The sequence below is a fragment of the Podarcis tiliguerta genome, assembly GCF_965153285.1.
Source record: "Podarcis tiliguerta genome assembly, chromosome: 4".
NCBI lineage: Eukaryota > Metazoa > Chordata > Lepidosauria > Squamata > Lacertidae > Podarcis > Podarcis tiliguerta.
Window position 1 is genome coordinate 83,117,108 of NC_139537.1, and position 26,193 is coordinate 83,143,300.

The 26,193-nt window shown below is 44.3% G+C and overlaps 1 long non-coding RNA gene across 1 annotated transcript; it reads left to right on the forward strand.

Annotated features, from left to right (window-relative positions):
* The first annotated feature begins 18,900 nt into the window (after positions 1–18,900).
* LOC310676392 lies at positions 18,901–21,949 on the forward strand. Its single transcript, XR_014510528.1, has 2 exons — positions 18,901–18,951; positions 21,770–21,949. It is a non-coding gene; the product is annotated as an uncharacterized lncRNA (long non-coding RNA).
* The last annotated feature ends 4,244 nt before the right edge of the window (positions 21,950–26,193 follow it).

The window sequence follows — 26,193 nt, forward strand, 5'->3', positions numbered from 1 at the left end:
CTGACCTTTAAAGCCCTAAACGGCCTCGGTCCTGTATACCTGAAGGAGCGTCTCCACCCCCATCGTTCAGCCCAGACACTGAGATCCAGCACTGAGGGCCTTCTGGCAGTTCCCTCATTGTGAGAAGTGAGGTTACAGGGAACCAGACAGAGGGCCTTCTTGGTAGTGTTGCCCACCCTGTGGAACGCCTTCCCTTCAGATGTGAAAGAAATAAGCAGCTATCTTATTTTTAAAAGACATCTGAAGGCAGCCCTGTTTAGGGAAGTTTTTAATATTTAATGCTGTGTTGTTTTTAACACTTGATTGGAAGACACCCAGAGTGGCTGGGGAAACTCAGCCAGATGGGTGGGGTATAAATAATAAATTATTATTATTATTATCTAGTCCAGCATGCTATTCTCACAGTGGCCAATCAGATGCCTGCAGGAAACCAGCCAGCCAGTTATAATCATTAATATTAGAAATATTAGAGGCGAAACGTTCTAAAGATTCCTAGAGATGCTACATAGGAATCATAGAATCATAGAATCATAGAGTTGGAAGAGACCACAAGGGTCATCGAGTCCAACCCCCTGCCAAGCAGGAAACACCATCAGAGCACTCCTGACATATGGTTGTCAAGCCTCTGCTTAAAGACCTCCAAAGAAGGAGACTCCACCACACTCCTTGGCAGCAAATTCCACTGTCGAACAGCTCTTACTGTCAGGAAGTTCTTCCTAATGTTTAGGTGGAATCTTCTTTCTTGTAGTTTGTATCCATTGCTCCGTGTCCGCTTCTCTGGAGCAGCAGAAAACAACCTTTCTCCCTCCTCTATGTGACATCCTTTTATATATTTGAACATGGCTATCATATCACCCCTTAACCTCCTCTTCTCCAGGCTAAACATGCCCAGCTCCCTTAGCCGATCCTCATAAGGCATTGTTTCCAGGCCTTTGACCATTTTGGTTGCCCTCCTCTGTACACGTTCTAGTTTGTCAGTGTCCTTCTTGAACTGTGGTGCCCAGAACTGGACACAGTACTCCAGGTGAGGTCTGACCAGAGCAGAATACAGTGGCACTATAACTTCCCTTGATCTAGATGCTATACTCCTATTGATGCAGCCCAGAATTGCATTGGCTTTTTTAGCTGCCGCGTCACACTGTTGGCTCATGTTAAGTTTGTGGTCAACCAAGACTCCTAGATCCTTTTCACATGTACTGCTCTCAAGCCAGGTGTCACCCATCTTGTATTTGTGCCTCTCATTTTTTTTGCCCAAGTGCAATACTTTACATTTCTCCCTGTTAAAATTCATCTTGTTTGTTTTGGCCCAGTTCTCTAATCTGTCAAGGTCGTTTTGAAGTGTGATCCTGTCTTCTGGGGTGTTAGCCACCCCTCCCAGTTTGGTGTCATCTGCAAATTTGATCAGGAGGCCCTTGAGTCCATCATCCAAGTCGTTGATAAAGATGTTGAATAAGACCGGGCCCAAGACAGAACCCTGTGGCACCCCACTAGTCACTCTTCTCCAGGATGAAGAGGAACCATTGATGAGCACCCTTTGGGTCCGGTCAGTCAGCCAGTTACAAATCCACTGAGTGGTAGCATAGTCAAGACCGCATTTTACCAGCTTCTTTACAAGAATATCATGGGGCACCTTGTCAAATGCCTTGCTGAAATCAAGGTAGACTACATCCACTGCGTTCCCTTCATCTACCAGGCTTGTAATTCTGTCAAAAAATGAGATCAGGTTAGTCTGACATGATTTATTTTTCAGAAATCCATGCTGACTATTGGTGATCACAGCATTCCTTTCTAGGTGCTCACAGATTGTTTGCTTAATGATCTGCTCCAGAATCTTCCCTGGTATTGATGTTAGGCTGACTGGGCGGTAATTATTAGGAAGCTGCTCTATACTGAGTCTGACATTGGTCCATCTACCTCAGTATTGTCTACACTGACTGACAGAGGCTCTCCAAGGTTTTAAGCAGGAGTTTTCCAACCCTATCTGGAGATTTTGGGACCTTCTGGCCACCACCACCATTGTTCATTTCTGTCCCGTTTGCCTGCCTGCCTGTGTGTTTGAGTTCACCTGAGCAAGTGGGTTGGGCTGCCTTTTTCCTTTCTCCTCCTGGTTGGTTGCTGGAGAAGTGACCGACCAGGAGGAAAGAGGCACCTTCTCAGGCTCCTTCTACCAAGATTGGGGCTGGGCTGTGGAGGGAGGGAGTGGGCAGGAGCTCCTTGGCCCAAGCAAGCAGGCAGCCTCCTTTTCTCCCTCCTGGCCAGTCCTCCCTCCTTTCACAGCTCAGCCACTTTTTCAGCCTTTTCAGCATTATTGCAGACATAGTGATATATCACTATACAGTCATACCTCATGTTATGTTTGCTTCATGTTACGTTTTTTCAGGTCGCGTCCTGTGGCAACCTGGAAGTACCGGAAAGGGTTACTTCCGGGTTTGCTGCTCGCACATGCGCAGAAGCGCAAACCTCTGCGCGCATGTGCAGACGCGGCGCTTTGCCCTGCGTCCTTTTTGGCTAGCGATCAGGGTTCTAGCACCATAATTCAAAAGCATCAATTCTTTGGCAGTCAGCCTTCTTTATGGTCCAGCTCTCACTTCCATACATCAACAAGGCTATTATTGGAATGCAGTTGAAAACTAATAAAAATTATTATCAGAAATGCCCTAGCCATATCTGACCTTTCTATCTGATTGACCATCAAATCAACTCTACTACACAATCATTCTGGCTTCTAGATCAGGGGCAGCCAACCTATAGATGTTCTGGACTAGAAGTCCCATTTTCCCTGACCATTGGCCAGGCTGACTGGTTCTGATAGAAGTTTGAATTCAAAACAGCTGGAGGATGCTGTGTTGACTACCTTCCTTCTATAAGATCTAATTCCAGCCGGTTCTGTTGCCCCTGGATGCTTCAGAGAAGCTGATGGATCTTGCTGTGCATACCCTCACCCAAGGTCACATGGGCAGGGACAGAATTTGTGGAAGTGGCCTTCAAGGCAATTGCAAGTGTCTCCCTAGGAGGTAGATGTGGATGCAGAAAGAGCCATTGCTCAGTGGTGGAGCTTCTCCTTTGCATGAAGGAGATCTCAGTTCCAATCCTTGGCATCTCCAGATAGGGTGAGGAAAGAATCCTGGCTGAAACCATCGAAAGCCAGAGTGTCACTGTAGACAATACTGAGATAGATGAACCAATGGTCTGACTCAGTATAAGACAAGTTCTTATATACTGTGCCTAATTAACATTGGCTCTGAGGCAGAACATTTCAGGCCTTTGTTCTTATTTGAGCTTCCACTGCTAGCACTCTTTCCCGAGACAACATACTTTTTTCTGCGTATTTGGTCTTAAAACCTCATGCAACTCTGAATAGAAACTCGCAAAATAGTGTTTCTGAAATGCTACTATTCCGAGCCAAATTCCTATGGATCTCAGGGGAGTAAAATGTCCCAAAACTAATCCATGTGTGTTTGGTGTTAGAGGAAAGCCACTTATACTTCTCTAGATCAGATTTTGTTAAAATCCCAGTACTTTCCACTGATGGGAGTTGGGGTCCAACCGCATCTGCTGGGTCACAGGTTGCCCATTCCAGACTTCTTAGATAATTGTCCTATAAAGTTCTGTAAAGCCTACTCAGAAATAAATACAGTTGAAGGCGGTGGGGGGTGGGGTGGGGGAGCAACATCATGAGCACATCACAATGTCCTGGTGTCGCAAGTGTGATGTCAGGACTTTGGGAGGACCCAGGGGTGAAGCTGAATGAACCGGCCATACAGCTTCAACGGCCAATGGCTCTTCCTCCATCTCCATCTCCCACCTTTCCCCCTGAGGCAGGAGGAGGAGCCTCCATGCTTTTCAGACATTGGTGGGGTCTGGGCCTGACCCCCCAAAACATGAGGGTGGGCAAAAGGGCCCTGATACAAAGTTGCAGTCTAATGATATAATCCTATGACGGTCTACTCAGAAGTAAGACATTCAGTGGGGCTTACTCTTGGGTAAGTGTGCATAGGACTAAAGCCTAAGTGTCCTTCATATGTATAGATGAAGATGTCGGCTTTCTTATTTCCTAAGCATGTCTCTCTGTCTCCCCAAGTAAATTAAGCAATAATGAATAATAATAATAATATAATAATAATAATTTATTATTTCTACCCCACCCAACTGGCTGGGCTTCCCCAGCCACTCCGGGCAGCTTCCAACCGAATATTAAAAACAATACAGAATCAGACATAAAAAACTTCCCTAAACAGGGCCACCTTCAGTTGTCTTTTAAAAATAAAATAGTTGTTTATTGCCTTGACATCTGCTGGGAGGGCGTTCCACAGGGTGGGCGCCACTACCGAGAAGGCCCTCTGCCTGGTTCCCTGTAGCTTTGCTTCTCGCAATGAGGGAACCGCCAGGAGGCCCTCGGAGCTGGATCTCAGTGTCCGGGCAGAACAATGGGGGTGGAGACGCTCCTTCAGGTATACTGAAGCCGTTTAGGGCTTTAAAGGTCAGCACCAACACTCTGAACTGTGCCTGGAAATGTACTGGGAGCCAATGAAGATCTTTCAGGACCAGTGTTATATGGTCTTGGTGGCCCCTCCCAGTCACCAGTCTAGCTGCCGCATTCTGGATTAATTGCAGTTTCCGAGTCACCTTCAAAGGTAGCCCCACGTAGAGCGCATTACAGTAGTCCAAGCGGGAGATAACTAGATTATATATGTCAAGAGCTCTTGCAGACATTCTGCACTTATATTCTGCCAGGTTCTGCATCTTATTCTGATTGTCACATTTCTCCAGAGGTGATTTCACATACATGGTAGTTCTTTGGTTAACAGTTCTCACCAATTCAGGCGTCCTCAATTCCCAGATCACAATTCCTCCCCACTTTACTTATTGACTTTCTTTGCATCCTGAGAGCTGTGAATCAGAATAAATATATCCCTTATCTCTGAAGCAAATCAAAGGCTGGAAATTCCATCTGTCACCGCTCATGCTGCATTTATGCCCCTATGTTAACTACATGGTTAAAAGCCATATCTGACTTCATGCTGGGTGTGTTTCTGCAAAATTTAAATGTTTAGAGAGGGAAAGTTACATTCTGCAAATTTCCTCTGATTTAATTACATGCTTTCCCTGTCCATACAAGTTGTATTCCAATCTGTATAAAGTCTGGAAATCCAAAAATGAAGCGTAGCAGATTGATAATGTATCAGAGCCCATTTTGAAAACAGGATTCCATAATTCAGCCTGCAAGCAGTGATGGCTAAACTTGGCCCTCCAACTCCCATCATCCCTAGCTAACAGGACCAGTGGTCAGGGATGATGGGAATTGTAGTCCCAAAACAGCTGGAGTGCCAAGTTTGGCCATCACTGCTGGAAGGGAACCCAACTGAAGTCAATACAGCTTATTTCTGGATGGGACTGAAAAATTCAGATGGGGAGAATTTTGCAAGCAATCCTAATAGAAACTTCTGGGAGCCCATGGCAACACTTTATTTTTATTCATGGCATATATTCACCTGCACTAACTATGTGGCATCACCTCTGCAGAAAGTAAAAAATAATAATATTTGTTTGGTTTGATTTCTACATGTTGCTGTTTGGGCTTTTTTTGTATTTGCTTCTTCAAAGCACCAAGGTGGTGCCACTGTTTCACTTATCAGATCAAAGCTGCAAAGCATTGCACTTGCTGAAAATAAAACTCTGTACTTATGATTTTCCCTTTGGAGGTTTACATGCCCTGTTAACAGCAGTCAGGTGCAATCCATGCCAAAATCTTCTAAGGGAATCCACATAGCTCAAGCTATATTTCGGTTTCTTGATCCCGATCAACCTGGCAAATGTTAAAATGTCAAGTTGCACCATACCCTGCCAAGCAGATTATTATTACTATCAGAGGTTTATTGGGTTTATTTCCCAATCTGATTTTTAAAAAAGCCCTGATTAGTCCTTCACATGATAGTTCTGCTAATCTTTTATTGCTCTCTGTTTTCATGGGTGTGTCAAAATGAGCCTTCTTTTGCAAAAGATGCATGTTTTAGCCGAGCATTATGCTCACCAGGTTTGCTGGCAAAGGGGCAATATCAGCTTTTCGACTTGAGAGATTAACATTTCCTAGCTATCTGCAAAATAAAATAAAATAAATGGGAACAATGTAAGCACATGCAATGGAGTCCATATACGTAGACTGTCTCCAGAAAAATTGCACGAAACCGTAGCTGAATGTAGACAACCGTTTACTGAGTGATAATTTTCTGCAGTGTGCCTGGAATCACATGGTAAGCTGATAATCCTTATCATCTTGCCAAGTGGTAAGGAGAGTAAGGCTATAAATGCAGCCCTCCAAGTCTCTCTCTCCCACTGGTCTTTGGGGCACATCCTAGGCCACACCCATCCTCCCCAGGCCACACCCCTTCCCTCCTTTACTTCATATCCTCCTTTAGTGTTTTTGCCTGGCTGGAATGTGTCCTGAAACTCTGATAATGTCCCCTGGTTGCCTTGAAGGGGGGCAGAGAGTGGTGGGAGTGTGTGTGTATGACTGTAAACAAAAGGATTGCAGTGTTAAAAGGGGGGCTAGGGGACAAGAGTGAAAAAGACCCAGGGCTTGGCCCCTACCCATTCTAGGCCACCCCCTGCAAAGTCCCTGTCTCTGTAACATTATGAGAGGCAGGCTGCAATGAAGGGGGAACCCACAAAAACGGGATTTCAACTGCCTGGATCCCTGTCCCACTTATAAACAGAAGCAGTCCTTAGCTTCTTCTTCATCAAGCAGAATTAAATATCAGTGACCCTTTGCCACCGAAGCTCTTTAAAAATATATAAATGAGGTGGGGAGTGGTGGGGAGAAAAGCTCTGAGTGAGGATCACCACATGCGCTGCAATGCTCTGTTCCAACATTAACCACTGTGCGGCAAAGCTGCTAATTCCATTTCAATGATACCGCCAACAGGCTGGTTGTGCAGGCTGCCTTTGATCTACCTTTGACATTCATTTACCTTAATAAGAGCTGGCTTTATAGGACCAATTAAAATTACAGCCTTCCCTTATTATCTCTACTAAGCACAGCAGAATTACAGTGGGTCTCAGGAAATGTTTTCACTTAACATGGAAGTTATGTATTCTTGGCTCCTCTAGCAAAGCTGGATTTATAATGTGCGTTTTCTTTAACGCCCCCCCCCCGTCCCCCACCACAGCCCACGTAACAAAGATTTCAGGCCCACGGATTAAGAGTTTCCATTGCAAGAGAACTGGAATGTTTGCAAATTGCAGACTGCAGTTTGCAGCCTTTCTTGTTCTTCTTCCTCTTCTTCATCATCCATTCATTCATTTAGATCAGAGGTTTTCTACCTTTTTGAGTCCACGGCTCCCTTGACCAACTACATTCTTTCTGTGCCCCCCCCCCGTGGGGCTCAGGAGCCCAGTTATGCCACCCCTTACTTGCCAAGCTGGCGGCCTCTAACCCTTTTTCGAACACCCTCCCTTGTGGAGTGTTCGCTCAGCCTCCTCTCCTCTCTCCTTGGGAGTCCTCTGGGCAGCTGCTGCTGCTGCCCCTGGTCTCTGAGCTGCCCCCAAAGAGAGGTGCTTCCTCACACTGCCCCACGGGAGGCAGAGACGCAAGAGGGCATCTGATGAGGGAGGGAAGGAAATAGGGACACAGTCACAGACCAGTGTTGCCCACAGCACCCCTGACCATCATTCAAGGCACCACAGGGTGCCATGCATGCTCTGATTATCTCCCGCTTGGACTACTGCAATGCACTCTACGTGGGGCTACCTTTGAGGGTGACACGGAAACTACAACTAATCCAGAATGTGGCAGCTAGACTGGTGACTGGGAATGGCTGTCGAGACCATATAACACCAGTCTTGAAAGACCTATTTGGCTCCCAGTACGTTTCCGAGCACAATTCAAAGTGTTGGTACTGACCTTTAAAGCCCTAAACGGCCTCGGTCCAGTATATCTGAAGGAGTATCTCCACTCCCATTGTTCTGCCCAGACACTGAGGTCCAGCTCCGAGGGCCTTCTGGCGGTTCCCTCACTGCGAGAGGCCAAGTTACAGGGAACCAGGCAGAGGGCCTTCTCGGTAGTGGCGCCCGCCCTGTGGAACACCCTCCCATCAGATGTCAAAGCGATAAACAACTACCTGACATTCAGAAGACATCAGGGAAGTTTTTAATATGTGACATTTTAGTGTATTTTTCATCTTTGTTGGAAGCCGCCCAGAGTGGCTGGGGAAACCCAGCCAGATGGGCGGGGTACAAATAATAAATTTTTATTATTATTATGCATAGCTGTCAATGTTTCCCTTTTCTTGCGAGGAATCCTATTCAGAATAAGGGAATTTCCCTTTAAAAAAGGGAAACATTGACAGCTATGGTGCCATGGCACACTGGTTGAAAACCACTTATCAAAAAAAGCTCTCTCCAGTGTACAAAGGAAATTGGATATAAAATGCAGCTAAAAGACACACTCCAATTAAAAACCAATACAGTGGTACCTCGGGTTAAGAACTTAATTCGTTCTGGAGGTCCATTCTTAACCTTAAACTGTTCTTAACCTGAGGTATCACTTTAGCTAATGGGGGCTCCCGCTGCCGCCGCGCCGCCGCTGTGTGATTTCTGTTCTCATCCTGAAGCAAAGTTCTTAACCTGAGGTACTATTTCTGGGTTAGCGGAGCCTGTAACCTGAAGTGTCTGTAACCTGAGGTACCACTGTATATAGAAAAATATCTCAAATGTGCATAGACATACATTATTCCTCTTGCTCCTCCAGATACCATCATTTTTCACTGACTGAGCACAGCAGGCCATTATGTGCTGTTTATCCAATTTCTGACCACCAAGAGGCACTATGTGGTTTCTCCCCACATGTTTCCTGTCTTCTATTTCACAGCTGGATTAACCCTTTGAATGCCTGGACTCCTGAAATGTGCTGTGCATAGGGCTGCCCTTGAAGACAGTCCAGAGGTTGCAGTTAGTGCAGAATGTGGTAGCTAGGCTGTTGCTGCTGTTGCTATTCTTATTTCTTAAATTTCTGTACCACCCTTCATCCGAAGCTCTCAGGGAGGTACACGGCATAAAAGATAAAAGATAAAAACACAAAATACATAATAAAAAGAAAAATGGAACAATATCAGCTACTCCCCAGTGCTGCAGCTGGGTGGAACTATGTGTCACTAGTCCTTAGACAATCGCATTGGCTGCCTGTGAACTAGAAGGTCCAATTCAAGGTATTAGTACCACTCAAGGGTGCCAACTTGAATAAAATATTGTGGTGGCCCATATAAGCCCCGCCCCACATAATTGATCACATGATGCAGTGCAACACACCATTTGAATGGGAATGCCCATCAACTTTGTGGGGCCCCGGCCCTCTCAAATATTTTATTGGGGGGAGCAAAGCCCTCATGGCCCTAGGAGTTGGCTCCTTTGGTACCAGTATCCAAATCCCTAAATGACTCATAACACAGCCTCCTCAGTGATGGCTATCAGTCTCTCTCATTATTAACTTTTAGGAGATATTTAAAAGCATTCCATTTAGTTGGGCATTTGATGACTGAAAGTCCTGTTCCTGGCCAGCCTTAAAATACTCACTTTGGGAGTACGTGACTGCTTTTTGGTGTCTTTCAGACAGTTGCCTTAATTGTTTTTAGAAGCCCTTGTACATAAGAAAAGCCTTGGGGGATCTGAACATCTAGTCTAGCATCTAGGTAAAAAGGTATAAAAAAGTAAAAGACCCCTGGACGGTTAAGTCCAGTCAAAGGCGACTATGGGGTTGTGGTGCTCATTTTGCTTTCAGGCCAAGGGAGCCGGCGTTTCTCCACAGACAGGTCATGTGGCCAGCATGACTAAACCACCTCTAGCACAACGGAACACCGTGACGGAAACCAGAGCGCAAGGAAACACTGTTTACCTTCCAACAACAGCGGTACTTATTTACCTACTTGCACTGGTGTGTTTTCGAAGTGCTAGGTTGGCTGAAGCTGGGACAGAGCAACAGGAGCTCACCCTGTTGTGAGGATTCGAACCACTGACCTTCTGATCGGGAAGCCCAAGAGGCTCAGGGGTTTAGACCACAGCACCACCCGCATCCCTCTAGCCTCATTCTGGTGAACCAGGTGCCCATTGGGAAGTCCACGAGCTGAACCTGAGCTCTACAGTACTCTTCTCACTAGTGATTCTCAGCAATTGGTATTAAGAGGCTGCCTCCCCTATCAAATTGGCAGCCCACTGTGCCTGCACTTATTTTCCTTAAGGAGAGACACCTCTGGGAGCTAAACTCATGAGTTCCCAGTGTAATGTGTAGTTTGGTCTTAAGTGCCAAGAAAACATGCCTCGTTTATCTTACGTGGTGTGTTATGACACAGTATTTTCAGAGTGGCTTTCATCTCACTGACAGGGAGGGAAGGAATTAGGAGTGGGTTTTGTTGATTTTTTCCAGACAGGGGTGTGCTCTCATTCTTTGTTGTATGACTTCTGGATTTGGCCCATAACAGCAATTACCTAAACAGCCAGTCATCAGTTTCAAATTATTCTGTTTGTATTGATGTACATCCTCCGTTGCAAAACAGTGTTGAGAAAAACTAATATGTAGTAAGATTGAGGTATGGTCGGGTTTGGTTTCATATCAAGAACAGGCTGGGGCAGCCTTGATGCCATGGTTGTTTAGAGTGTTGTAGGGCTTTCCAAGGTTGTGAAATACATGTGTGAGTCTCATTAGCTGAAAAGAATACCAGATGGTTTCACACGGTCTACCTCAACTCATGAGAAAATCATAGAACAAAGCCCAAGTGAAGGAGGAACAAACATCTTTCTGAGGCTAGTCCTGGTAGTCTTGACCTGGTTCCCCAAGCAGCAGAGCATTCTCTGGGATACTTTTTTATAGTGTATGTTTCCTTGTTAGAAGAATAAAATACTGAGGCTTGTTCACATGTTGCGCCAAACACAGGTACAAGCCTTCTATACATATGGATAAGTGTTTGTGTGAAAGAATGTACACCTATTCGTTTGTACAGGTTGACTATTCAGGTACACAAACTGTACACCCATGGAACTTTACATGTGAATAAGTACATGTATGTACAGGTCAACTATTGTGTCCACAGATTGTACACTCATTGAATGTTACATATGAAAAAAGCATACGCATGTCCAGCACAACTGTTGTGTACATAGACTGTACATTTGTGGGGTGGTACACAATACAAGTCCTACTGAGAGTATGCCCATTGAACTTAATGGACATCATTAACTTAGGTTCATTAATTTCAGTACATGTCATCCAAGGAGGACTAAAGTGAATGCAACCCATTCAACTTTGCCTGCAAGTGTACGAGTGTACAGCTCAACTCTTTGTGTACACAGGTATGCAGGTTGTACACTGAGCAGGTGTTACATCCAGTAGCAAGTAGCCACAGGTCATTGAAGCTGACGAACAAGCATCTTCTGGCAGTCAAACAAAAGCTTAGAGATGGCTATCTTTTAACTTGACATGCTATAGAATTGCATTCCCATCAAATGCAGGCCATCCTTTCCCCATTTCCCAGCCATGTGCCAATTTGTTGTATCCCCGAGTGCAGTGGTTCTTAAACTTTCTCGTCCTGTGGACTGTAACTCTAGTTTGCTGGCTTATGTGGGCCACCATGTTTTTGTACTTAAAAGGTCTGTCGTTTCCCGTTTTTGACCTAATTTTATCCACTTGGGGGCATATCCACACTTCCTCTTGACCTGCTTCTTCTCCCCCCCCCCCACCACCGAAAAACCTCTCTTTGGTGCTCAATCAGAGCCAACAGCAATTGGGTTTTCCATAGATATTCTGATGTAAAGCTAAATAGCAGGTTTTCCCTAGGAAAGGAGCGGGGGAAGCGACAAGCCACTTAGACCCATGCTTTCTAGCCACGGGACAAGCACTTCCACTCATAATAGCATCCTCCCTGTTCCTTACATATTGTAGCATTGGCAAAGCTGTTCCACAAACTTCCTTCAATGAACTTCCCATACTGGAACCTGAGGCTATGTGGTTCTATTCAATTACTCCTACATTTTTATCCCTGCTGAGAAGGCAAGGGGCTTTTCAGTTGGTTTTAATATTTGAACTGGAGAGTAATTCATCCCAGCCATACCTGATGACACCAGGAATTCAAGGTGGGACCTTCTGTATTCAAAACAGATGATCTACCACTGAGCTAAGGCCCTTCTCCACAGGGTACAGAACTGTCTTTCTCTCATAATACAGTTGTCTCACATGTATTCAGTAGGAATGGGCAACCTGTAACCTCCTGGTATTGCTAGATTCAAGCTCTCATTAGGCTAGTCAGAATGGTCAGTAGTCAAGGCTAATGGGAGTTGTAGTCAACAACATCAAGGGATCATCCAGATTACCTGCTTATTGAGCATTCAACCAGATTTGCTCAGAGGTTTGCCCAGAGGTTAGACTATATCTAGTCTTCTTTGAGCATTTGTTCCGATTTGTCTGAGGTAATAAGACAACGAGCATTCATTCTGATTTGTTTCTGTGGAAGTTACACCGTTTCCTGTCAGTCCATCATTATACCACACTTTTTAGTGCATTTCCCCATAACTTTTCTAACTGCAAAAAAATCCATTTGTTTTCTTAAAAGGCAGATTTGTTGTGACAGAGTGCTTTAATCCACTTTTAATTGCACAAACCTAAATTTCCGATGTGCGATTTAATCCCTCACAAAATTCTGGAGATGACCCTGAAAGGCCTCAGGTTGCCCACACCTGTATTCAAGTCTTACACAACTGCAGAACAGAAATAACAACATGAAACCTTCTTTTAAAAATCTTACCTCCGTACAGAGAGCAGAGCAGAAGACTGGGTCGCTTTCAGCCCTGCACTTGAACAACAACAACAAAAACTAACGAGCTTTGTTATCCCTTAATATTGAAATATGTCGTGTTGGTTTTCGATTCTCAGAGTTTGAGAACTGTAAGTTGAAAAACTAATCAAAACATTATTGGAGCAATAATGCATGATAAAAGCGAGTCTTGGGATATCTGAGCACTGGTAGCTTGTTCTATAACGGGGAGGAAAACCCACCATGGATTGGCACAAGTCGTGCTCCAAATCTAAAAATGAAAGTCACAAGAAGAATATTTATACTTCTGAATGCTTAGAGGTTGGCTGCCATCACACCATACATTTGAAGCATGCAGCATCCCGCAAAGAATTCTGGGAACAGTAGATTATGAAGGTTCCTAGAATTATAGACCTTTGAGAGCAGAAAAACTACAGTTCCCAGGATTCTTTGGGAAGCCATGTGCATTAAATGTATGGTGTTCACACAGTGTATCAGGAACTGAGTGTTTTGCATAGTATTTATTCCTCGTCAGAGACCGTTTCAAAGAAGGGTCTAGGTAATAAAACAAGGCAGCGTAATAAAACAAGGCAAGGCCTAGTTTAGATAATACACTCCACCTATGTTGTAAGCTGAAACCTCTTCCCTGGGATCCACATTTCAATCCTGTGACCACACACACTGGCCTAAACAAGTGCATTTCTCATGCCAGAACGAACCGCCTCAGGCTGTGCAAAGCTGGCATGTGAACGCTCCATGTGCTTAGACAGGTATTTGTGGTGTGGGCATTTCAATGTGACTCTACGCCACATGGCATGAGGACGAGACTTTGGAAGGTAACCTGCTAGGGTTGCCATATGTCTGGGAATTCCTAGACATGTCCTCTTCTGGAGGTCCTACTTGCCCATCTGGGGAAAATTTTACATTCTAAAGCAAATGGATTTTGGTTTTGGTTTTAATAATAATAATAATAATAATAATAATAATAATAATTTGTGTGCAGGTAACCAGGGCTCTAGCTCTGGCTCTGGTTCCGGTGTGGGTGGATCTGGCTTAGAAATGGTGAAGGGGCTCTAGAAAAGCTAAACAACTTTTTATTTCTGGATTTTTACCTCTTGAAATATGGCAACCCTACTGCAGGCAGGCAGTAGTGTTTAACTTGGTCCTCAGTCTAAATTGGTGAACAGTGTGGCTTGGTTTTTCGAGATCTCCATGCCCCTGCCGGGCCTGAATGCAATAATAATAATAATAATAATAATAATAATAACAACAACAACAACAACAACAACACAACCAATGATGTTTCCCCAGCTTGGAACATGAAAAATCTGTGAACAATATGCTAAACACAAGTTACGACTAAAACAATGCTCATCATTCATTTCCTCTCTTGGGGGAAATTTCCTCTGCGGCTGTGGCTTGAAATCAAAAGCACCAAATTCAGGATACAGCTGCAGATCTTCCTAGTGTCCCCATTTTCCACAACCGGTTCCAGATTTACTGAAGCCATTCCATTTTCTGGTTTTTTTTTTTGGAAAAGTTTTTATTGTTAAAATAATTCAGCATTAATACACACATATTGCAAATATACAAACATACAAACATACATTTCATACAATCCTTAAAAATGTTGAAACACACTCAATCCCACAGATAATTCCTTTTCCCATCACCATCCACCACCCCTCACCCCACCTTTGTGTTAGACTTCCAATCTACTCAATTGCAATTTCTTTCCACTATTTTACTTTCTTTCACATGCCTTTAACCTAATTTCATGTAAGCCATCCCATTTTCTGATTTGATCCCGGAATGCCCCGCTTTCCCTTAGGACACACCTATTTGCATCGGAGAAATGTTGGAGGGTATGCAGCTGCAAAACAAGAACCAGGAATGCTATGCAATCTCCAATGCTGCTGTCTTGCTTGCTCAGCAGACTTTTGCTTGAACAATAGAACTTCTCCTTCCTCTCCTCTGCAGCCCCCAAGCACACTCAAAATCTGTTCCAGAAGGCTGGGAGGCCTCTGGAGAAGATTTTGAGCATGCATGGGGTAAGGAAGGAGACATTCTGTTGCAGAACTCTGTTCATGCAGCCCTGGAATGGAATTTCATGCTTCCTCATATGACATCAGGTCCAAGTGGCCTGTGCAGGGCTGAACACTTTTATTCCAACCCCCAGCCACATCTAGGCAGGATCTACATTGACTAGTAGGTTTCAGACAAGAGTCTTTCCCAGCCATCTCTTGAGGTTGAATGTGGCACTTTCTGCATCATGCAAAACATGAACTGTGCCACTTAGCTATAGCCCTTCCTCAGTTCCTGTGCACCGAACCCACTAGTACCCACATGCCTTCTCTAAGTCCGCTTTGTGGTATGTGATACATAAGTAGCAGTCAAGTACAACATTCCTTGTTTTCCTAGAGTGGACATGCAGGGGAATGTTTGGTCCAGCCAGTCAAAATTTCCTGTTTCCTCCTAGGCTGAGACATATTTCCTTTAGCATGTGACTAGAGGTGGGCGTAACCTTACCTGCCCAGGTAACAAAAGGGCAAGGCACGCAGCACACTTCCTTCTTTTCGACCCCTCTCCATCTTCCTTTTGTCATGTGAACTGCAGTGACTGCCTGTCTGTAGTCACTGGGATTATCCCCCCCATATGGGGTAGATCCAAATGTATATACTTTGTAACTAAGTCTGCCTTCAGGGATCCAACTGTGAACTGATGATGTGAGTAAACTTATTTTATATACTTTACACAAGATTGTGGCGTGTTTATTCTTTTAAGAGGGATATAAAGGGGACTTACCAGGAATCTAATAATAAGAGGCTTAAACAAGCCTACAACCAGTTATCTGCTGTGTGTTTAAAAGGGGAATGTAAAACTCTGCTAAGTTATAGAACTTGCTAGCGCAAGTTAGGAAGGATATTAATAAACAATATATCCTCTTCTGCCTCCCTGAACATTCCCACACACTTGCCCGCTATTGGCCAGGCAGTGTTGCAGCATGGCACTGTGCCCGCCTGCACAACCCACTGGGTGTTGGGGGCTGGCCAGCCAATCGCAGGCAGGCTGCTGCGCAGGATCTCTCCAGGGACAGGGCCAACTGCGCCAGTTGGCATCACTTGGGTCCACGCCCAGGGAGTCAATTGAAGGGCCTGCCCAGTCTTGGATGGAGGGGAGGTTGTAGCTTCTCCTTGCCCCTCCACAGAAAAGGGGTCCCTGAGGAGCTGCTTCTGCCTGGATGTTCAGGCGGGGCCTAGGGTCATCACACTCCTCAAACGGGGACCCCTCGGGAATACCCCTATTTGATGTAAGTCATAGGTCCTCCCACCACTGGTTGGGTTGACCCTAGAATACACTCTTAGCAGACCGAGCTAAAATGGTAAAATTTTAAAATCCAAAACCTTCACAACTGTAATCAATAAAGTTGTGGCCTATTTGACCCATTCTTCATTTACACTCATCCTATCTGGTTATTTTACTACACCAGGTGCGAAGGGGTCAGGGGCCATGGCAAGCAATAAACAAACCAAAGATAGAGAACCAAGCCAAGGGATATTTTCCTATATCCCATTTTTTCCATAGCCTCTGAAGTCAGTGATCTTCTAGACCAGCATTTCCCAACCTTGGGCCTCCAGCTGTTTTTGGACTACAACTCCCATAATCCTCAGCTAGCAAGACCAGTGGTCAGGGATGATGGGAATTGTAGTTCGAAAACAGCTGGAGGCCTAAGGTTGGGAAACACTGTTCTAGACCTCTTTAAACATCACTTTACAAACATAACACTCAATTATAACTTCATTGAAATACCTTCAGATAAGGAAAATAAAGATGCTTTGAGTCACATTAGAGGGGAAAGTGAAGCAGAAATGTTACTTCTGAGAGACCTTCCTTTTTGCTGATGAAAACATAGTGTGGTATCACTTTCCTTCCCCAAAACATGTCTGAGAGGGACTGATCCAATGGTCCTCTGAAGGACTTTTCAGGTTGCTAAGTGCCATGCAATATTTTCTCTGTTGCAGAAATGGCAACAATATAGACAGTATGCTTTTCATTAAACCCAAAGGTAAAGAATAAAACAAATTTCCATGAGGGGAGTACAGACTGTGTGTCTCCTCTGTAACTGGATGCAAACGCCCCGAGAACAATGTGCCTGCTGTCTGTAGGCACGAAGTCCTCTGAGTGAAATTGCAGAAAACAGATCATGGTATCAGAGCTGCATGGGGCACTTAAACAAATGGCTTTATTCAGCTAGGGTTCTCTCACCCTGCTCCCTCCTTCCAGGTTTGTGCTCCTTGCAAATGCAGGGCTGCTCTTTCAAACACCCCTTCTTTCCCAGAGTAATCATTTGAAGACTTTCATGTGGTATCAAACAAACAAAGGAGGAAGGATGTTCCAGGAAGCAACAAAGAGGTGCACTTTGCTCCAATGAGTGTGACAGAACGGCTCAGAAGACATTGCAATGCAGTCATACTGCCGGTTCTGTCTTCAGTGGTTCTAGAGAATGAGAAGCAGTGGGCAACAAGCTATCATGTACAGGTGAACTTCCTTTCACCAGTGCACTCAAAGTTACAGGTTTCAAGAATTCTAGAACTTTGCCACACTGTAACTAGCTAACCAGAAGATCTGGTCTTTATGAAGAGCAGAATTAGCACAGACCACACTGTGCGGCCATTCAATTTTCCTTTATGTGGTGCAGTGGTGAACAATGGTAGAGAGCATTGCTCTCTATGACCAGGTTTCAAGTTTTCACCCAAGTGGGGAACCTGTCTGGGTTGTTATAATCTTTCTGGATGTAGGTGAGTGGCTTTTATCTGTCGACATAAAGTGGATTTGTATACATAAATGGGGGCAGGGAGCTGATTTGATAGCAGACAGGATAGGGAAAAAAATAACATTACAGTGGACCCTCCAGATATGAACTTAATTTGTTCTGGGGGTCTGTTCACACCCTGAAAATTACGTAAATAGAGGTGTGCTTCTGCGCACACGCGTGGCATGATTGAGCGCTTCTGCGCATGCGTGCGCGGCAAAATCCGGAAGTATACACTTCTGGGTTTGCTGTGGCCATAACCCGAAGAGTCCATATTCAGAAGGAAAAGTAAGTAGAGGTACGACTGTACAAACTTTCTTCCAGTCATGAATTTGTAGAAGTCTAGATTTGCATCTTTTTATAAAGAAAATAAAAGAAAAAAGTTCCAGCCCAACCCTTTTACAGATTGTTAGTGTACTCTAATAGACATTCTCCATTGCCCATGTTTGGTTAAAGAGGCCAAGTTTGTAAGAATTCTCCCACATTCCAGACTTATTGCTTCGCATTCAAGTGCCAAGCAGTTGAGTACACAAGGCCACTCACGGCAAGTCATTTGTCTCTGTTTTCATCGTTACTTTCTCAAAAGAACCACAAAGACAACACTTAAATCATTAGTGCGTGTTTGGCTTTTTCCTATCAGGGAGTTGAAATACTGGGAACCAAAAGGAAAGATCCATCTTTGGGAGAAGTTGATGAGGGGAAACAAGAACTGGAACCACAGCCCAAATGTTTATATGGTGATTTACTATGATGCTTGACATGAGCGTATTCCAAAAATGAGCGTTTGGAGTCTTCTCTACTTTTGCCTTGGTCCAACGATTTGTTCTGGGAGTACTCCTCCATCCGGAATGGTTTCTTTATCAGTTTCATGGAAGGGAGCTGATCTGGCCAGGTTCGGGTCCTTCCCACTGAAGCGCACAAAGCAATCTATTTCAGAAATAGAAAGGAATGCTTGGTGTGGCGTGTCTTCAAAGCTACTTTGTTCTCTACCCCAGATGCTTTGCTGTCTTTGACTTTGGATCCCCAGAAGTTGCTGGACTATGATTCCCACCATCCCTCACCACATGCTGGCTGGGGATGGTGGGAGTTGGAGTCAAGCAACACCTGAAGACCCAAGGTTGAAGAACACGGACCTAGCTTAAACAAGGATGCTTGAAACTGGCTTCATAAACATGGCAAGGAGAGCAGCAGCACTTGATTCACAATCTCAGATAAACATCAGTCAAGGAGCAGGCCTGGGTCACTGACATCAGAGATGCTAAAGCCATTGTGACACCTTCACAAATGCAACCCTATGTCAAACCAGCATTAAGGCTCCCTGTGTTCAATAGGGCTCCCTCCAAAGTAAGTGTGTGAAGGATGGCAGCCTCAGCTACATGTATTCTATATATCCTCCATGCCTTCTGAGTGTCCCTATTTTCCAGGGACAGTCACAGATTTACAGAAGCCGTCTCGGTTTCTGATTCAATCCTAGAATGTCCCACTTTTCCTTAGCATGTCCCTGTTTTCATCGGACAAATATTGGAGGGTATGGAGTTATGAAAACCCCAAGCCAAGGAGAAAAGTAACTACAGTGGTACCTCGGGTTAAGTACTTAATTCATTCTGGAGGTCTGTTCTTAACCGGAAACTGTTCTTAATCTGAAGCACCACTTTAGCTAATGGGGCCTCCTGCTGCCGCCGCGCTGCCGGAGCCCGATTTCTGTTCTTATCCTGAAGCAACGTTCTTAACCTGAAGCACTATTTCTGGGTTAGCAGAGTGTGTAACCTGAAGCCTATGTAACCTGAAGCCTATGTAACCTGAGGTACCACTGTATACAACCTTTATGAGACATCTGAAGGCAACCCTGTATAGGGAAGTTTTAAAAAAATGTTTAATGTTTTATGATGTTTTTGGATATGTTGAAAACTGCCCAGAGTGGCTGGGGCAATCCAATCAGATGGGTGGGGAACAACAACAACAACTGAATAGGACGTCCCTAGTTCCATTGGAGAAATGTTGGAGGGTATGATCCTCAAAGTGCAGATTTTGAACAGAAATAGTATTTGGCCTATTATGCATTACATAAAATATTCAGACCCTGCCTTTCCTCATATAGTTCAAGGTGGCCACATAACCAGTGGCGTAGCGTGGGTTGTCAGCACCCGGGGCAAGGCAAGTAATTTGCGCCCCCCCGCTGCACTGTCCCTCCCCCAGATAGTCCCTCGCTCTCTCTCCGCACTGCACCGCACGCCTGGCACCCTCCCCTCCACAGTGGGCGGCGACCCGGTGGCTCAGATCGGATTCGCACAGCCAGCACTGCAGTGAGAGAGAGTGAGTGAGCCAGGTAGGGGCAGAGAGCTGCGAGTGCAAGTGCGCCCCCCCCAGATGTTGCGCCCGGTGTGGCCGGCCCCCCCCCTGCACCCCCCACGCTACGCCACTGCACATAACATATGATTCTATGCCCACGGTCTCCCAACAGGCAGGTCATGCCGTTTGTACTATAACTGGATCTCCCATATGTGGAGATCTACAAGTACCACATAATATCTGCCCTGTCTTTGCAAGAAGGCAATTCCTCACCGTGGCAGCACCCAGCCTTTGGAATGCCCTGCTCATCAGTATTAGACTGATGCCTTTGTTATACTACTTTTGCCATCTGCTAAAAACTGTTGTGCTCCAGCTAGCAGGCAAGTAATTTCAGTGTGCAATTTCAATGTGCGATTTTAGCAGGCATCTTTGTTTTAAAATTGCTTTTTCATATATTAATTTTATTGTTTTTGACATTTGCTTTGATTGATACCATTGCTGGTTTTTTTTAGGTTGTCTTTTGTTAACCACTTAGAGGTTTTTTAGTTTGAGTAAGCAACGTATGCATTATGTCAAAAATTAGAGAGAGAGAGAGAATTTTTGACATAATGAATATGTTATGCATTACATAATGTGGGCCTTTCTTCTACCCATGAATATATTGATGGGTGGAAAGAAGGCCCACATTATAGCCTGAAGTTTGTGGTACAGTTTGGTCTTTGAAGGGCTGATATGATATTATCTAGCCATGGGCAACTTAAGATGGAGGGGAAATTCCTATTCAGAAGATAGTAAATGCAAGTTTGTACATGAAATAGTCTGATCAGTGTTCCTGTGCTTCTTAGATTTTGAGTTTAGAATGGCTATGAGCCATCTTTGTAATCACCACAATGGAAGGCAATTTAATGATTTTCAATATTTATTTGAGATTAGGAGTGTTGACGGATTTAGTGTTTTTTAGATTGATTAATCTTCTGCCTCTTAATGAATCAGCCAGTGAATCTCTACACAAAATTTATAGATATTTGAGTGTTACCTAATCCTTAAAATAGGGGCTTTTAAAAGTTCATTAAGTACACGTGAGACTTTATAAAAGTAAACAAAGACTATCAGTCATTTGTTTGGAAGGAAGTCATTCTTCATTTTTATTCCTTATCACAGTTATGTAACATTCAAAATAACCTTGAAGCATATGCAGAATATATTCTAGTGCTAAAAATTAAAAATTGCTTCATTGATTGAATTGATCTTCCCTGATTCAAGGTTTGAGCCCAAACTGAAGTCTACAGTTTGCCTTATTTCTCCACTCCATACAATATTAAACCCCACAGAAGATTTTTTAATATTATTATTATTGAAACAGTATCCCACAAATTCTAAATTTGGTGTGGTGTTGGGATATGTATGAGCCTGAGATTGCCCAAGTAATATGGGACATTTCCAGAATTAAATCAACATTTGTAAGTCTTGTATGACTCATTAACAAATTAGTTTCACGGTTGACTTACATTTGTACATGTCAGGGTGTGAATTTTATATACAGATCAACAAGATGGGACAGATTGAGGTGTGAACATATTTATGTAAGGGATCTGTAGGTTTAGAAATAAAGAAAGCAGAATAGGCTCACTAGTGATGCCTTTTGATTTGCCTTGTTCTTTCCACACTCTGATACCCAAGAAGCTTTGAAGATGACAGTTAGATATTGTGTATTAAGTAGAAGCCAAAGGCTTGTGACAGAGCAAGTCAGAAAGCTAAGGATATTTCAAAGCCTTAACTAAATATCGGCATATGCCATGTGCCAACCCTTCGCTCACAGTTAGTGGAACACATGTATTTCTGTCTCCGGCTTCTCTCTCATTCTCTCGGCCAGACACCAAACAACGCACAAGCTGGCCAACAAGTGCCACATTTTCTCAAGCAAGATGAAGATACCACCCCGGTTGTGGACTCTCCAATCGCCACTCTTTCATCTACATCAGCTATTCCAGCCGAAGGAGGAGGGTTTCTTTGAACTTCTTTGAACTAATTTGAACTTGGAGCTGCAAACTAATTTGAACTTTGAACTCATTCAAAATTCAAACTTGGAGCTATTCGAACTTGGAGCTTCGAACCCTTAGCCCACTTAAGTCCCCTTGGCCCACTTAAGTCCCTTTAGCCCACTTAAGACCCATTAGGCTACTTAGGTCCCCCTAGCAAACTTAGCTCACTTACATCCACATTAGCCCATTTAAATTCACTTTAGCCCCCTTACATCACCTTAGACAACTTAAGGGACATAAGGGGGACTTAAGATGGCTAATGGGACTTAATTGCTTAAGGGGACCATAGGGGGCAGACTTCAACATTTCACTCAAGAATGGTGCCAAACAACAACAGATAGGTGATCAACACAGTTTCTTGCGGATACTCTTTGGTTTTTTTTCCAGAAGAGCAAGAAAGAGATTTATCACCCCTCCGTGCTCCAGGATAAAGGGAAAAACACTGGAATTGTTGGTCAGCGGTCCACCACCTAAGCGCTATAGAACTGCATGGGGTTGAGATGTTGAGATGTAAAGCACAAGAGGGGAAAGGATTTCTTGACCCTTCCACAAAATTTTACTATTCAGGGTCCCACCATTGCTACCAAGTTCCCAAGAGTGTGACATACATATAAACAGCATCACCTCACCTCTCATTTGGCCCTTATGCATAAATCTGTTTCTCTGCTTACGTTACCAGGCTGCTAAATCTTACTGCCATCCCAAGTACAGACAAAAGGGCTAAGCCTGTCAAAATGTTTTGTTCCAGCTATTTGGCAAATGAACTCAATATTCCAGTATTTCAAGCATCTGAATAGTTTTCCATTCTGCTCCTGTTTGTCCTTGCAATCGCTGGAGATCTGGAGTGGCTATGAGTTTGAAGTTACAGAGGGAGCCCTCAGAGAAAGACTCTTATCTGTTGCTTCGGGTGTATTTCAAGTGTGTGTGTCCTTTTGAACTTTGGCTCCGATGTTCTTGAGTCAGGACTAGGTTCAAACTGTTTGGCCACATCCCCATTAGATTTCACTGCATTATCCAAGCAGAGCATGCCAATATCCCTTTTGAAGTCATGAAGATGCTGTAGTAAGGTGAAGAAACCCTTGGAGATGGTATGCTCCTTCGCCAATACTTGAAAATATTACTGATCCAGCTTTCAGTTGTCTGTGCAGTTGGGTCGCAGTGGCACCAAGAGTGAAACCAGAAATGATGCTAAACAACATTGCTAGAAGTTGCATCTTTGATTCTGTAATTTTGTTGTTGTTGAGTCGTTTAGTCGTGTCCGACTCTTCATGACCCCATGGACGCGAGCACACCAGGCACTTCTGTCTTCCACTGCCTCCCGCAGTTTGGTCAAACTCATGCTGGTAGCTTCGAGAACTATTGTCCATAGTACTTGTTACATTGCAAGTGGGAGCAAAATCCTGCTAATGTTTTCATCCGCTTACAGTGGTCTTCTAAATGAATTGCAAACTCTCCCCATTCTTTCTTGAATTTTTTGTCTTCTTGGTCTCTGAGTTTCCCGGTCAGTTTTGCCATTTCAGCATAGTCTAACAGCTTAGTTTGCCATTCCTCTCTTTCTTCTTTCCATCTCTGGGCTAGTAGCATCCATGTGGCTGCTGTCGCGTACATAAAGAGTATTTTCTGTTCCTATGAAAGATTTCACCTCACGCCACTGGAAGGGATTAACCCTTTCAGGAAGATCCATAATGAAAATGCCTTTCCCTTGCATCTGATATTATCCCTAGGAGGGAAGCTCTTCTCAGTTCTAATAAGATCTACCCCTCCCCAGGGTTCATAGCAGCCACAAAGGTGAGGGAATTTTTGCTGGGACAGGGTTGAACCCCATTCTGTATGCTCCACAGTTCTTGTGAATGCCGGCCCTGGTGACTGTTATATTTTACCAATCAAATCAGACACAACTTCAAGCGACTCGGCAGATGTCACATCTACTACGTGTAATTAATCTATAGATAAAACCAGAAGCTTAATTCCAAAATGCTGCTGCGTCATCTACCCAGAGAGGCGTATCTCCGCATCACCCATGCCCCAAAGCCAGAAGATGTGTATCTGACCTGCCTCCCACCAATCTCAAAGCAGTAGTAATATTTGGCCAGAGGTTACAGATAACCACCTATTCCTATGGCTACAATCTCTGTGCAACAGGTTTTAAGTGGCTTCAGCCATGAGAGGTTGCCTGTTTTCCCCAATACATTTTCACTACAATGTATCTATCAGGATGGCACACTGTATCAATCATCTATCAGGATGTACAATTGAATCTCGTGTTACGGATGGGATCCATTCCAGAGGCCCGTCCGTAACACGGAACTGACGTAAGCCAAAGCGCCGCATCTGCACATGCGCACAATGTGATTTAGCACTTCTACACATGTGGCGAAACCTGGAAGTAACCCATTCCGGTACTTCTGGGTTGCCGTGGGACGTAACATGAAAATACGTAACCTGAAGTGGATGAAACATGAAGTGTGACTGTATAGAGCAGCCACATTTCTCCTCCTCCTCCTCCTCCTCCTCCTCCTCCTCCTCCTCCTCCTTCTTCTTCCATAGATGTCAGGGATGCTTAAAAACAGGAAATTACTTTGCCCTTTTCTCCTCTGTGCTAAAAATAACTGCATTTTTGAAAGGCATGTGATATTAGAGAGTCCTTTCCCCTATTTATAAGTGTGGCTTAAAAAAAAAAAAAGTTTCACTGTTATTGCTTCCTAACTCCAGTTTTTATTATATTACAATATTTTATTTAATTAAACCAATATAAAAAAGGAATAACAATATCCCTTCTTACAGATTCAGTTAGGTAGCTGTGTTGGTCTGACACAGTCAAAATATATAATAATTTTTTTAAAAATTCCAGTAGCACTTTAGAGACCAACTAAGTTTGTTCTTGGTATAAGCTTCCGTGTGCATGCACACTTCCTCAGATACACTGCAACAGAAGTCACCAGACCCTTATATATAGTGAGAGGGTGGGGGTGGGGTTTATCTCAGGAGGGTAGTAGCAGATGGGTGATTGACTCAATGGGTATGGTAAACCTGTTGACGACTGTTAATGACTGCAATTAGTCCTACAGGAAAAAGCAAGGGATAGTATGCAGATGATTAGCATAAGTAATGAGACAGGAATCCAATATCTCTATTAAGACCAGGTCTCTCCATAGTTTTCAGTTTAGTGATAAGTTGTAATTCAGCAACTTCTCTTTCAAGTCTGTTTCTGAAATTCTTTTGTAATAAGATAGTTGCTTTGAGATCCTGTATTGAATGTCCTGGGAGACTGAAGTGTTGTCCAACTGGCTTCTCTTTCTTGTGATTCCTGATGTCAGATTTACCGTATGTCCATTTATCCTTTGGTGTAGGGACGCGGGTGGCGCTGTGGGTTAAACCACAGAGCCTAGGATTTGCCGAACAGAAGGTCGGCGGTTCAAATCCCCATGACGGGGTGAGCTCCCGTTGCTCGGTCCCTGCTCCTGCCAACCTAGCAGTTTGAAAGCACGCCAAAGTGCAAGTAGATAAATAGGTACCGCTCCAGCAGGAAGATAAATTGCATTTCTGTGCGTTGCTCTGGTTCGCCAGAAGCGGCTTAGTCATGCTGGCCACATGACCCGGAAGCTGTATGCTGGCTCCCTTGGCCAATAAAGCGAGATGAGCGCCGCAACCCCAGAGTTGGTCACGACTGGACCTAATGGTCAGGCATCCCTTTACCTTTTTATCCTTTGGCGTAGGGTTTGGCCTGTTTGTCCAATATAGAGAGCTGAAGGGCACTGCTGGCATTTCATGGCATACACGCCAAAGGATAAAGGTAAAGGTACCCTTGCCCGTACGGGCCAGTCTTGACAGACTCTAGGGTTGTGCGGGGGCCAGCGCTGTCCGGGGGCCAGCGCTGTCCGGAGACACTTCCGGGTCACATGGCCAGCGTGACATCGCTGCTCTGGCGAGCCAGAGCCACACACGGAAATGCCGTTTACCTTCCCGCTAGTAAGCAGTCCCTATTTATCTACTTGCACCCGGGAGTGCTTTCGAACTGCTAGGTTGGCAGGCGCTGGGACTGAGCAACGGGAGCACACCCCGCCACGGGGATTCGAACCGGCGACCTTTCGATCGGCAAGCCTAGGCGCTGAGGCTTTTACCCACAGCTTCATATATATATAAATGAATAGTACTTAGGGTAGAGATGCAGAAACTATATCTATATCAAACCCATGGTGAGTTTTTTCTTCCCTAATAAGTTTTTTCTTTTTTCTTTTTTAATTAAGAGATCACA